The following is a 13,190-nucleotide window of genomic DNA, read 5'->3' on the forward strand; positions in this document are numbered from 1 at the left end:
CACAAATGAGCAGCACTAATTGAATTCAGTTAAAAGAGGATACAAAGCTGGGAGGTGACCTGACTTGAGGAGGAGGGTCTGGGGAAACTGAAGAAAGGCAGTGGGGGTGATATAATCCACATACATTGTACACACATCTGTGATTTCCAAAGAATAAAATACTTTTTAAAAAAGAACACGCTTCCAAACCGTGGCTCAGAAAGCTCTGCCACTTTGTTCAGGGTTTATGGATGAACGAGAGCAACAGAGAGTGGTGTGCAGAGGAGATAATTGGCGAGGGAGAGAGGAGTGAGTCAGGAGAGGTGCTCAGGGGAATTTTGCAGTTCTGATTGACTAGCAAGGAGATTGTTTCTTTATTACACAGGTTTCACAGAACAAAGACCGACTAATGACAGACTAACCTGTCCAAGAAGTGCAGATGATTTGTTTGATTTTTCATTACGAAGTGTTACAACTTCAGTCATCATTAGAAAATATAAACAGAACAGATTTATGCTTATTATAAGCCTTATAACTCCAAGTTATAGAATCTAAAGATTGTGTTATCCAAAGCAAACACATTTCTTATATAACAGCCTGCTTTTAGGCAGGCAGTATTTGTAGTTTTAAGGCACTCCAGACAAACAGAAAATATCTGAAATTTTTTTTTATGAAGAGCAAATATTAATACCTAACTCCTTTTACTACTTGTGTCATCATCTACACTATAAACTAGGAACAAGTTATTTTAGTCAACCTGTCTTATTTACTGAGTTCTCTTCCTCCAGGGGTGTACTCTGTATGACCCCCTATCTTTAAACTACATTTTCAGAGAGTTCTAAGCATATTGTAAAGGGAGGCCTTGATCTGTTACCTGGTATTCTGGCCAGTCAGAGCTTGTCAGCTATCTTTGTTTCCCCTATACCAATTATACTGTTTGAGTTTGCTTAAGGGCAGATATCCATAAAAGATTCCTTTAGTAATGGCCTCATAAAAGAATTGCTAGTTTATGTGCTAATCTGTGCTCAATGATCTCCAAAGCATAAGGAAACCTTCAAAACAGTGGCCAAATAATGTTATTTTTCCTAAATGGAAATAACTCAGACATAATTTTCTCAAGAAAAGACAGAAAAAATCATAATGCAGAAAGGATTCCCCCCCCAATAAAACACATAGATCCTAAAAACCTACAAAAGAGGGAAAGAATGAAAATAATTGCTGCATTTTCCCCACCTGTGCTAGAGCCATGTCAAACAGCTGTGCTGGCTTCATGACTTTTGCTGTTTCCAATGGATATGGCTATGCCATCAGATCTCCCAGAGCCTTGGTGTGAGGTTGACATAGACATCTCATTTATTGCTGAACACTCAATAATCAATTATTATCTAGCCAAGGATCAAAGCAGCAGCATTCTTTGCATAGGAACATAAATATTTAGAAGGAATTTTGACAGGATGTCTATTAAGCCAGATAGCATTCCTAGACCCTTCCCTGCTAAGACCTTTAGAGAGTTTCTGGGCCATGTGCTTTTCACCAGATTTAATTTAGGTTTTTGTTTTCTTTCTTTTTGCCTTTTTGAAATAGGGTCTCACTGTGTTGCCCTTTCTGTTCTGACTTTGCTATGTAAATCAGTCTGGCCATTGACCCAGAGATCTACCTGTCTTTGACACACAAGTGCTGAGATTTACAGGCCTGCAACACCACACCCAGCTTGACCACCATTAGAGCATCTGTGAAGCATCCTCAAGTCCAATTCAAAAGCAGTCGGTTATCCCCAAAGGTTCAGGCCACTCTTCACCATTGGCCTCATCTTCTCTGGCATGATGGTGATATTGGAGAATGCAGGTGGCCCTCCTCCCCCAGCAGACTGCAAAGCCTCTTCCAGTACTGTGACAGGAAGATTGCAGGGAGGAAATTCTGAGTCAGTTCCAGCTTGATTCCTCTCTATCCTGAAAGCAACATGTTCTGTGTATTCAGAAATAGGCCTGTAGTTCTGTCCAACATATTTTGTGAGACAGGTCTCTCATTACACCTGGAGCTTGCCAATGAGACATACTGGCTGGTTAGTGAGCCCTTAGGGTCTTCCTGTCTCTCCTTCCCTGGCATTAAGATTACACTGTCCCTGTTGCCTTGCTATTACACAGGTGCTGGAGATCTGAGCCCAGTCTCCATGTTTGCCCAGCAAGCATTTGCCAACTGTGCCATCTCTAAGCTCTGGATATGTACCTTAAAATCTTATGCACACACACTTGGGTGTGTATAAAGTAAAATGTTGCTTTTCTTTACATATAGACCTTAAGAGTACCGGCAGTAGGCTGAGTGTGTAGCTGAGTGCTAGATCACCTAATAGGACCTCCAAAGTCCTGGGCTGTGCGTATGGAGGATGGCCATGGCTGGGCGGGCGGTCCAGATGTAGGAGTGTGTCATTTAGGGCAGTGGGATGTGGCCAGGGATTCAGTCAGAGGGGACATGGAAGAGCAAGCATGCTGGGGTCTGTGTTGCTCTGGTTCAGTATGATCAGCTCCAAGACACACCTGGTGCCATCGGTTCCCTGCATCTGTAGGTGAAAGGGACACTGTGCAGTGCTTCTCCTGCGGTGGATGCCTGGGAAACTGGGAAGAAGGAGACGATCCCTGGAAGGAGCATGCCAAGTGGTTCCCCAAGTAAGTGGATCGTATTTCATGATTAAAATTTTTAATGTTTTACAGAGCAAAATAAAACTAGAGATAAAAGAGCCACATTGTTGGGGTATTCCCTTGAGTTCTGATCTTCCTCCTATCCTATATGGGGTCACCCCAGAACTTTTTAAGTGGTCACATAGTGATAAGTTTGAATCACAGGAACTTAGCTTTTTCTTCTATTTTTAAAGTTTGTGGGTTTTTTTTGTTTTGTTTTGTTTTGTTTTTTGCTGGATTATTGAGTGATTTTATTGGCTTGTTCCATAAAGGATATTTTTAATACATTCTTAGTTTTTTTTTTAATCAACATTGTAACCACTACTTTTCTTTTTTTTTTTTTAGCCTTTCTTTGTCTAATTTTTAGTTTTTATATTAATTACAGTTTATTTACTTTGTATCCCCAATGTAGGCCCCTTCCTCATTCCCTCCCAATCTCACCCTCCCTCCCTCCTTTCCTCCCTGCCCCTCTCTAAGTCCATGATAGGGGAGGTCCTCCTCCCCTTCCATCTGAGCCTAGCTTATCAGGTCTCATCAGGACTGGCTGCATTGTCCTCCTCTGTGGCCTAGAAAGGCTGCTCCTCCCTTGAGGGGTGGGAAGGGTGAAAGAGCAACCAACTGAGTTCATGTCAGAGACAGCCTCTGTTCTCCTTACTAGGGAAACCCACTTGGATGCTAAGCTGCCATGGGCTAGAGGTTCCCTATGGTAGGCTCCTATCCTGTTTCTTAATTTCTTCTACCTCCAATGTCCATCCCATTTGTCTTTCTAAATGAGGATTGATCATCTTACCCTGGAACATCCTTCTTGTTTAGTTTCTTTAGGTGTACAGATTTTAGTATGTTTATCCTATCTTATAGGTTTAGTATCCACTTATAAGTGAGTATATACCATCTGTGTCTTTCTGCTTTTGGGATACCTCACTCAGGATGATCTTTTCTAGATCTCACTTTTTTTCCTGAAAATTTCATGATTTTCTTGCTTTTAATTACTGAGTAGTATTCCATTGTGTAAATGTACCACAATTTCTATATCCATTCCTCCGTTGAGGCACATCTGGGTTGTTTCCAGTTTCTGGCTATTATGAATAAAACTGCTACAAACATGATTGAACAAATGTCCATGTTGTATACTTGAGCATCTTTTGGATATATGCCTAGGAGTGGTATAGCTGGATCTTGAGGAAGCACTATTCCTAATTGTCTGAGAAAGCACCCAGACCGATTTCTGAAGTGGTTGTACAAGTTACATTTCCACCAGCAATGGAGGAGGGTTCCCTTTTCTCCACAACCTCTCTAGCATGTGTTGTCAGTTGAGATTTTGATCTTATCCATTCTGATGGGTATAAGGTGAAATCTCAGGGTTGTTTTGATTTGCATCTCCCCTGCTGGCTAAGGATGTTGAGTGTTAATTTGGTGTTTCTCTGCCATTCTATAGTCCTCTACAGAGAATTCTCTCTTTAGCTCCTTTTTTGTTTACTTGATTTGTTGCTTTTTAACTTCTTTATTTCTTTATATATTCTGGATATTAGTCCAGATATAGGGTTGGTGAAGATCCTTTCCCAGTTTGTAGGCTGTCATTTTGTTCTGATGACAGTGTCCTTTGCTTTACAGAAGCTTTTCAGTTTCATGAGGTCCCATTTATTGATTGTTGCTCTTAGAGCCTGTGCTGTTGATGCTCCATTCAGAAAGTTGTCTCCTGTGCCAATGAGTTCTAGGCTCTTCCCTACTTTTTCTTCTAATGGATTTAGTGTGTCTCCTTTTATGTTGAGGTCTTTGATCCACTTACACTTTAGTTTTGTGCAGGGTGATAAATATGAATCTATTTTCATTTTTCTGCATATAGACATCCAGTTGGACCAGCACTATTTGTTGAACATGCTGTCCTTTTTTTCTATTGAATGGTTTTGGCTTCTTTGTAAAAAATCATGTATCTATAGGTGTATGGATTTATTTCTGGGTCTTCTATTTGGTTCCATTGATCCACCATTCTGTTTCTATGCCAATACATGCAGTTTTTATTACTATTGCTCTGTAGTACAGTTTGAGATCAGGGAAGGAAATACTTCTAGATGATCTGTTGTTGTACAGGATCATTTTGGAGATTCTGGGTTTTTGTTTTTCCATATGAAATTGAGAATTTTTCTTTCAAGGTCTGTAAAGGATTGTGTTGGTATTTTGATGGGAATTGTACTGAATCTTTAGATTGCTTTTGGTAGGATGGTCATTTTCACCATGTTAATCCTACTGATCCATGAGCATGGGAGATCTTTTCATCTTCTGATATCCTCTTCAGTTTCTTTCTTCAGAGACTTGAAGTTTTTTTCAAACAGGTCTTTCACTTGCTTGGTTAGAATCACACTGAGGTACTTTATGTTCTTAGTGGTTGTCATGAAGGGTGTTGTTTCCCTAATTTCTTTCTGGGTCCTTTTATCTTTGTTATACAGTAGGGCTTCTGAATTTTTGAGTTGATTTTGTATCCAGCTACTTTGCTGAAGTCGTTTATCAGGTGAAGGAATTCTTTGGTTGAATATTTGTGGTCACTCATGTGTACTATCATATCATCTGTGAATAGTGACATTTGACTTCTTCCTTTCTGATTTGTATGCCCTTGATCTCCTTTAGTCTCTCTGTAGCTAGGACTTCAAGTACAATGTTGAACAGATATGGAGAGAGTGGGCAGCCTTGCCTTGTCCCTGATTTCAGTGGGATTGATTTAAGTTTCTCTGTTTAGTTTGATGTTGGCTATAGGCTTGCTCTAAATTGCCTTTACTATGTTTAAGTATGTATCTTGTATCCCTGGTCTCTCCAAGACTTTAATCATGAATGGGTTTTGGATTTTGTCAAATGCTTTTTTGGCATATAAGGAGATGATCATGTGGTTTTTCTCCATAAATTTGTTTATGTGATTGATTACATTGATGGATTTCTGTATGTTGAACCACCCTTGCATGCCTGTGATAAAGCCTATTTGGTGATGGCAGATGATATCTTTTATATGTTCTTGGATTTGGCTTGCAACTATTTTATTGAGTAGTTTTACATCAATGTTCACAAGAGAGATAGGTCTGAAGTTCTCTTTTTTTGTTGGGTCTTTGTGTGGTTTAGGTATCAAGGTGACTGTGGCTTCATAGAATGAGTTTGGTAATGTTCCTTCTGTTTCTATTTTGTCAAACAGTTTAAAGAGGACTGGAGTTAGCTCTTCCCTGAAGGTCTGGTAGAATTCTGCACTGAAAACATCTGGCCCTGGCTTTTTTTTTTTTTTTTTTTTGGAAGGGAGACTATTGATGACTGCTTCTATTTCCCTGGGGCATATAGGACTTTTCAACCTTTCTGCCTGATCTCTATTTAACTTTGGTAAGTGCAATCTATCAAGAAAATTGTCCATTTCATTTAGATTTTCAAATTATGTTGCATATAGCTTTTGTAGTCAGACCTACTGATTGCTTGGATTTCTTCAGTGCCTGTTGTTATGTCCCTCTTTTAGGTTCTCTCTGCCTTTTAGTTAGTTTGGCTAAGGGCTTGTCTACCTTGTTGATTTTCTTAAAGAATCAACTCTTGGTTTCATTGATTCTTTGAATTGTTTTATTTGTTTCTAATTTATTGATTGCTGACCTGAGCTTGAATATTTCCAGCTGTCCACTCTTCTGGTGTGTTTGCTTCTTTTTTTTCCTAGGGCTTTCAGGTGAGCTATTAAGTTGCTTGTATAGGATGTTTCAAATTTCTTCTTGCAGGCACTTAGTGCTATGAGCTTTCCTCTCAGCGCTGCTTTTGTTGTGTCCTATAAGTTTGGGTATGTTGTACCTTCATTTTCATTGAATTCTAGGAAGTCTTTAATTTCTTTCTTTATTTCTTCCCTGATCCAGCTGTCTTTGAGTAGCGACTTGTTCAGTTTTCATTTATGTGTAGACTTTGCTATTTCTGTTGCTGTTGTTGAGGTCCAGATTTAGACCATAGTGATCAGATGGGATACAAGGGATTATTTCAATCTTCTTTTATCTGCTGAGGCTTGCTTTGTGACCAAATATATGGTCTATTTTGGAGAAGGTTCCAAGAGGTGCTCAAAGAAGGTATACTCTTTTGAATTTGGGTGAAAAGTTCTGTAGACATCTTTTAGGTCCATTTGATTTAGGAGCTCTGTAAGTGCCCTTAATTTCCTGTTCAGCTTCTGTCTGGATGATCTGTCCCTTGGTGAGAGTGGAGTGTTGAAGTCTCCCACTATTAATGTGTTGGGATGGATGAATAATTTCAGCTTTAGTAATGTTTCATTTACAAATGTAGGTAGTCTTGTATTTGGGGCATAGATGTTCAAAATTGTGATGTCCTCCTGGTGGAATTTTCCTTTGATGAGAATGAAGTGCCCCTCCTCATCTTTTTTGATTAATTTTGGTTGAAAGTCTATTTTGTTAGATATTAGGATTGCTACCTCTGGTTGTTTTTTGGGTCCATTTGCTTGAAAAACATTTTTCTAGTCCTTTACTGTGAGGTAGTGTTTATCTCTGTTGCAGAGGTGTGTTTCCTGGATGCAGTAGAATGTTGTATCCTGTTTCTGCAACCATCCTGTTAGTCTGTGTCTTTTTATTGAAGATTTGAGGCCATTGATGTTGATGGATAATAGTGACCAATGGCTGTTAGTTCCTTTATTGTGGAGTTGGTGGTCTTACTGTAATTCATTGCTTGTTTTTTTTTTTTAATTTTGTTGGGAAATTATCTGTATCCTATGTTTTCTTGGGTGCAGTGTTTTCATTGGATTGGAGTTTTCCTTCTAGTATCTTCTGTAGGGCTGGTTTTCTATGTAGATATTGCTTAAATTTTGTTTTGTTATGGAATAGTTTGTTTTCTCCATCTATGTTGATTGAAAGCTTTGCTGGGTATAGTAGTCTGGGTTGGCATCTGTGGTCCCATAAAGTCTGCATGACATCTGCCCATGTCCTTCTGGCTTTCATAGTTTCTGATAAGAAGTCTTGTGTGTTTCTGATAGGTCTACCTTTATATGTTACTTAGCCTTTTTCCCTTGCTGCTTTTAACATATTTTCTTTGTTCTGTAGATTTAGTGTTCTGACTATGATGTGATGTGAGAAGTTTCTTTTCTGGTCTAGTCTATTTGGTGTTCTGTAGGCCTCTTATATGTTTATGGACATCTCTTTTTTTTAAGTTTGGAAATTTTTCTTCTATGATTTTCTTGAAGATATTTTCTGGACCTTGGAGCCTGGTATGTTCTTTTTTGTCTATTCCTATTATTTTTTGAATTTGCCTTTTTGTGGTGTCCTTGATTTCTTTGATGTTTGTGTTTGGGACTTTTCCAATTTTACTTTTTCTTTGAGAAAAGTTTCCATTTCTGCAAGTGTATCTTCAGCACCAGAGATTCTCTCTTCCATCTCTTTTATTCTATTTTTTGATGGTTACCTTTGTGTTTCCTGATCTTTTCTCTAAGTTCTCCAGCTCCAGGGTTTTCTCTGTTTGTGTTTTCTTTATTGCTTCTAATTCTGTTTTCATGCATCATTTCCTTCATCTGCTTAAATGTGGATTCATGTCTCTCTATGATAATCTCTGTTTCTTTTTTTTTGTTGTTGTTGTTGTTGTTTTCCTCTCTATATGCCACTAATTGTGCCTCTTCTTGTTTGGCTATATTTGCCTATGTTTCTTTGAGAGCTTTATTCATTTCCTCTTTATTTGCTTCCATCCGTGTTTAAATTTCTTTGAGAGATCTGTTTGTTTCCTCTTTATGTGCCTCTAATAACTGGATAAGCATAGCTTTAAAATCATTTTCCTGTGTTTCCAATGAATTGGAGTATCCATAGATTTTTGGGGTTGCTGGTGACACCATAATGTCCTGGATTTTGTTGGATGTGTTATTTTGCCGACCTCTGGCCATTTGCTTATCTGTAACCTTCACTGTTTGTTCCTGGAGTCTCCAGTTCAGACTGGTAGCATCTTTCTCTGATGTCTGGAGAATTCTTCAGGAAGATGAGAGTGGTCCAGTGGTTTGAGAGTGTGTGTTGGTGATTCAGGTGTACCTAAGGGAGAAACATTCATGGGCACTGAAGGACAAATGTGGGCGAGCAAGTGAGTGTGTGTCGGGAGCCGCTCCCGCCATTACAAGATGGCACCGGTTTCCTGCTTCCTGGTTCTTCTTGCCAAAAGTTGTCTTGCGATGTATGCATGCGCCACTTTATGCTAATGTAGGTTTGGTTGTTCTCCCTATTGGAGAACACATGCTAATTGGGTTTTGTGTAGAGCACCAATCACAGACGAGCAAGTCACCCTGCTGGCTATTTAAGCAGAGCACGCACAGGGTTTGGGGTCCTTCTCCATCTACTTTCAAGAGCTTCGCAATAAAACTGCTGCTGGACAAATCCTCTGTTGCCGCGTCATCCTTATCGGCAAAGGCTGCGTGCGACAAGTGGTGCCGAAACCCGGGAACCTGCCGAACCCAGGGCGGAGGGACGACTCGAAGGACCCCCGACTGCTCGTCGGAGGAGGATTCAAGCCAGCAGTGTGAGGAACCGCGGTACTTTTCTGCAAGGTATGATTTCTGTGGTCTGGGGTATTCCGTTTCTCGTGGTTAGTTTCGTTTTTGTTTTGTTGTGTTGTTTCTGTCTCAATTGTGGGAAACGGGAAAAGGTAACGTTAAGACCAGGAGTATGGCCAATCTATAAGAAAAGGTCAAGGAGGGTCAGAGAGTTTTGTCAGACCATCAAGATAGTCTGTCCGAAGCAGAAAAGGGGAAGATGTCAAAAGGAGAGAAAAAAACTTAAAAGTGCAGGAAAAACAGCTAAACTCGAGTTAAAAGCTAAAAGGCCAAAATTAACCGCAGATACTAAGAGGGATCCCATTAAAAGAGAGGACGGTCGTAAACTGTACCCCCTCTTAGATGAATTTAAAAATCTTAGGGTGGAGTCCTCTTCCGGGGAGGAGACGTCCTCAGAGGAAGAGGAACCACGACAGTCTGATGACTCTAGCGAGGAGGAAGAGACAGGGCTTGATCCTGATGAACAAGCAGAATTAGACAGCAGTGTTATGGCAGCAAGGACCACTTTTATGGGTCCATTCCCAGACTTCCCCTGGAAAAGTGTTAAGTCATTATCCAACCCAGGTGGGAGAAATTGCTCTAAAGGGAATTCACATGGCTTTAACTCATTTTGGAATGGAGCCATGTTCTATTATCACCCCTTATACTAGCTATCAGATACAAGTGTTGTGCTCCACTTTGGATAATTGGGCTATCTTGCGCTGTATTTATTCTGGCAATATTGATAATCATTATCCTAAACATCCCTTATTACAATTTACATTAACCAATGCATTTATTTTTCCAAAAATTACAAAAATTCAGCCTATTGTGGGGGCTATTGATGTTTTTACGGATGGATCAAAAACTGGTGTAGGAAGTTATGTTGTTAATAATGAAGTGTTTCAAAAGCATTTTAGTGTTTCATCCCCACAATTGGTTGAATGTGCAATTGTAGCTGAGGTGTTACGAGCCTTTCCTCAGCCCGTGAATATTATTTCAGATTCACACTATGTGGTAGGAGCAGTACAAATTTTAGAAACCGTGGGACTCATTTCTTCCAAAAGTAATGTAGCGCAAGTTTTTGTTGATATTCAACAATCTATTAGAACAAGAGTAAATCCATTTTTTATTCAACATATGAGAGCACATACGTTATTACCTGGACCAATGTCAAAAGCTAATGACTTGGCTGATAAAGCCACTAGAGCAGTATTCCTTTCGCTTAATTCTGTGCAACATGCCGCAACCTTCCATGAGTTATATCATGTGCCGGCTGAAACACTTAGGTTGAAATTTGGTATCTCACGAGCAGACGCTCGTGATATTGTGCTGAAATGTGCCAATTGCGCAGAGTTTAGACCTACACCTGCCATTGGCGTTAATCCCAGAGGATTGAGACCTTTACATATTTGGCAAATGGATGTTACTCACATTCCTGCCTTTGGTAAGTTGAAATATGTTCATGTATCCGTGGATACTTGTTCTGGTGTCATCCATGCCTCACCTCTTTCAGGAGAAAGGGTGGCCCATGTTATTACCCATTGCCTGGAGGCTTGGGCAGCATGGGGAAAGCCACAACAATTAAAAACTGATAATGGACCTGCTTATACTTCTAAGGCATTTCAACAATTTTGCTCAAAAATGGAAGTCCATCTTGTCACGGGGTTGCCTTATAATCCACAAGGACAAGGCGTGGTGGAACGTGCGCATGGCACACTCAAAACGTATTTGCAAAAACAAAAAGGGGGACTCTGGCCCATAAATATGGGTCAGAAAGCAACTATCTCCCTTACTTTATTTACCCTAAATTTTTTAAAATTGGATTCTAATGGACAGTCTGCGGCAGACAGACATGTCAGCCATGCATACCCGAAAGAATTGGTAAAATGGAAGGATGTGCTTGATAATCAGTGGAAAGGACCGGATCCTATTTTAATAAGATCCAGGGGAGCTGTCTGTGTTTTTCCACAGGAAGAAAACAATCCATTCTGGGTACCGGAGTGCCTCACGCGAAAGCTCGTGACAGCTGAAGATGATCTTTCAACAGACACACCTGCTACTGCTTAAAGAATCAAGGACAGCGAGGAGGACCACTAATTCTACTCGAGTGGATTCATTGCCCACAGACTGGCTTTACCCTGGGTTTCTTCTGCCTTTTCTTACTTCAGATTGGGTGGGGGTGGGAATGTTTGGAGTAACCTTGGTTGCAGGACTGCTCCTCTGTTTTTGGTTGCTCTGCAATTAAAAAAAAAAAAAAAAAAAAAAAAAAACAGCAGCAAGCAAAAAATGTGGCTATAGTCCAAGCCATGTTGGCTGTAGAGCAGGGAGCCTCTCCTCAAGTATGGCTAAATATGCTCAGCCGTTGAGACACTGTCAGAACTAAAAGCAATCCTTACGGGCACAGGTTCCCATTGCACTAGGAAGCTGTTCTTGGCAGACCTTTGCGCCCCCCAGGGCTCAGGTTCCCATTGCACGGGGCTAAGGGCGTAAAGGGTCTCATACACTGTGTAACCTCCTTGATCGCTGATGCTGTTGAGTCAGCAGGCTGATCGGAAAACTCATGGTGTAGTTACGGATCATTTTTGGCTGATTTTAATATAATTTTTAAGGGGGAGATGTCGGGAGCCGCTCCCGCCATTACAAGATGGCGCCGGTTTCCTGCTTCCTGGTTCTTCTTGCCAAACGTTGTCTTGCGATGTACGCATGCGCCACTTTATGCTAATGTAGGTTTGGTTGTTCTCCCTATTGGAGAACACATGCTAATTGGGTTTTGTGTAGAGCACCAATCACAGACGAGCAAGTCACCCTGCTGGCTATTTAAGCAGAGCACGCACAGGGTTTGGGGTCCTTCTCCATCTACTTTCAAGAGCTTCGCAATAAAACTGCTGCTGGACAAATCCTCTGTTGCCGCGTCATCCATATCGGCAAAGGCTGCGCGCGACAAGTGTGTGTGTGCATGGGCATGTGTGTGGAAGGGTGCCTTGACTGACAGGGTGTTAGAGAATATAAATGCTTGAAGTGTGGGGCAGGAGACTGTGCAGGCATCAAAGGGATTATAGGTGCTGGAGGTCTTCACAGGTGCAATTCGCTTGTGTAGATTCCTTGAATACCTCAATGGCATTGCAGGCCACAGGTATTCAGCTCTGAGCTCCAGGGAGTTATTTGCCTGAACTCCACTGGTAGACCCCCAGTATTCTGGGGCCTCAATGTTGAGAACACTGTCCCTCTGTTTCCCACAGTTTGCACATGGGTGGGAGGGTCGGATGTCTGGCTGCTAGCTTACAAGGACCCTGGATCTGGGGCTTTGTAAGCTCTTGAAGGCACACTCACTCTCTAGTAAGTCAAATTGGAAAGCACAGGGGTTCCCCCTGTTTTCTACTTTCAGTTGGGGCTTGCTCAGTCAATGTGGGGGTAGGAGCTCCTTCAGCTCACTGGTGCTGTAGCCGCTGAACTTAGAAGTCCAGCTGCAGCAGCTAGACTGGGAGGATGGTCCAAGTGCCTGTTGGGAAGTCCTGGGGGAGCCACAACAGTGGTCCACAGACCTATGTGGCCCGGTGCCTGGTGCAACTGGGTGGTTTGGCTGGTCTGGCAACTTTGATGGTGTACAGCCAGCTGTCACCACTGAGGGATTGGGTGGCCCTTACAGTCAATTGGGTGGCCCTTTGGCTGGGAGGACCTGTGGAGTTCGTATGGCCACCTGCATACCTGGGACTCGGAAGGTTGGTACTGCGGATCTGGGAATCAGAAGGCTGGTAGAGCTGGCAGCTGTGGCTAAGGAGCTAGGAGCCCTGCCTCGTCTGTCTCAGTCCCCAGGCAGTGAGTTCTGTGCTAAGAGTCTCTGGAGTCTCTAAGATTCTCTGTCGGCCGGCTCCACTGAGGAGGAAGGAGCCTCTAAATGGGGAAGTGAATATTCACCACTTTCCATCCCCAGAGAAGTCCAACGTTGACCTGAATCTAAATGGTCTCAGCTCATGTGATGTCCCTGCTCACTCAGGAAGCCTCAATGTTGATTTTGTGGCTTCAGT

At 41.6% G+C, this 13,190-nt stretch overlaps 1 pseudogene; it reads left to right on the plus strand.

Annotated features, from left to right (window-relative positions):
* The first annotated feature begins 1,802 nt into the window (after nucleotides 1-1,802).
* LOC132654877 (baculoviral IAP repeat-containing protein 1a-like) overlaps nucleotides 1,803-13,190 on the plus strand; it is a 54,392-nt pseudogene continuing 43,004 nt past the window's right edge.

Source organism: Meriones unguiculatus, chromosome 6, assembly GCF_030254825.1.
Source record: "Meriones unguiculatus strain TT.TT164.6M chromosome 6, Bangor_MerUng_6.1, whole genome shotgun sequence".
Taxonomy (NCBI): Eukaryota; Metazoa; Chordata; class Mammalia; order Rodentia; family Muridae; genus Meriones; species Meriones unguiculatus.